Raw genomic sequence first — 1,137 nt, 5'->3', positions numbered from 1 at the left:
GCAAGGCTAGTAAATTATTAAAAATACAACAAGGGAGTACAATATCTGAATCATTCACACAGACAGATTTACAACTTCCACATGGTGATTTAAACCTAACACACTAATAATTGTATTAAATCACAGAGGTTTTTGAAATTCTGTGAACATACTGATATTATTGATATATCCTAACCTTTAACTAACTTCTTTACACAATTCTTTACCAGAAGGCTATTTTCCAGTCCTTTTTTTATCATGTCCAGCACTGTTGCACACTGTATTTTTAGGACTTATTATTCATTTTATATTATTTATTTCTGTCTCATCATTTCAGTGTTCTTGATTCTCTCTGAAAGGTGCTACATAAATAAAGTTTATTATTATTAAGTGGTACCTGGACGATGTTGCTGTGAAAGGTTCAGTAGCCGTTATTATCTTGCAGGAATCAGTTGCATTTTAAGCTTAGGAAATTAAATTGGACTGACTTTGTAACCTCAAACAATAGCATTGTTTTCCTCCATGTTTACATAGATTGCTTCTAGGAGAAAAAAAATAAAGGAATAACATAACATTCCTAAATTGAATTCCTTCTTATAGCCAATGGATGTGATAAATAAATAATAAATAATATGTTATATTATAATCATCTTTAAACACAAACTGGCCAAAATTATTCTATAATTTTCATACACTTCTACTCCTCTCTTACAGGTGACATGCACTCAAGCTACTTTGTAGGTTTCCATCTAATGAAGCCATAGCTTGACGCTCTATCATCCCTCTCGTCCGTATCCAAATCCACAAAAAAATAAATCCGGGAGACCACTTGTAAAGTTAAATTCTTTACTTTAAGTCAAAAAGGTGATACAAAATAAAATCTTTTTCACTTACAATATAATACAAATCAATATACAGAACAGGAGAGATAGAGAAAAAGAGAGAGGTCAAAAAACTGTGTGGCTCCACTCTCTCTGCTTGTCCGAATGGCTTAATTACCTCTTGGCCACGCCCCTAAACTAATAAGTAACACAATAAGTTCGAAGACATTCAAATCAATTGCAAATGAAATGTACATATATATACTTATTACCACATATTTTAAATCTAAAGAATCATACAATTAACCTCTATCATTACTGCAAATATTCTAATTAC

The sequence above is a fragment of the Morone saxatilis genome, unplaced genomic scaffold, assembly GCF_004916995.1.
Source record: "Morone saxatilis isolate NCDOM2014 unplaced genomic scaffold, NCSU_SB_2.0 Contig19, whole genome shotgun sequence".
Lineage (NCBI taxonomy): Eukaryota > Metazoa > Chordata > Actinopteri > Moronidae > Morone > Morone saxatilis.
The sequence above is the reverse complement of the archived record's forward strand: the minus strand, read 5'-3'. Positions refer to the sequence as shown.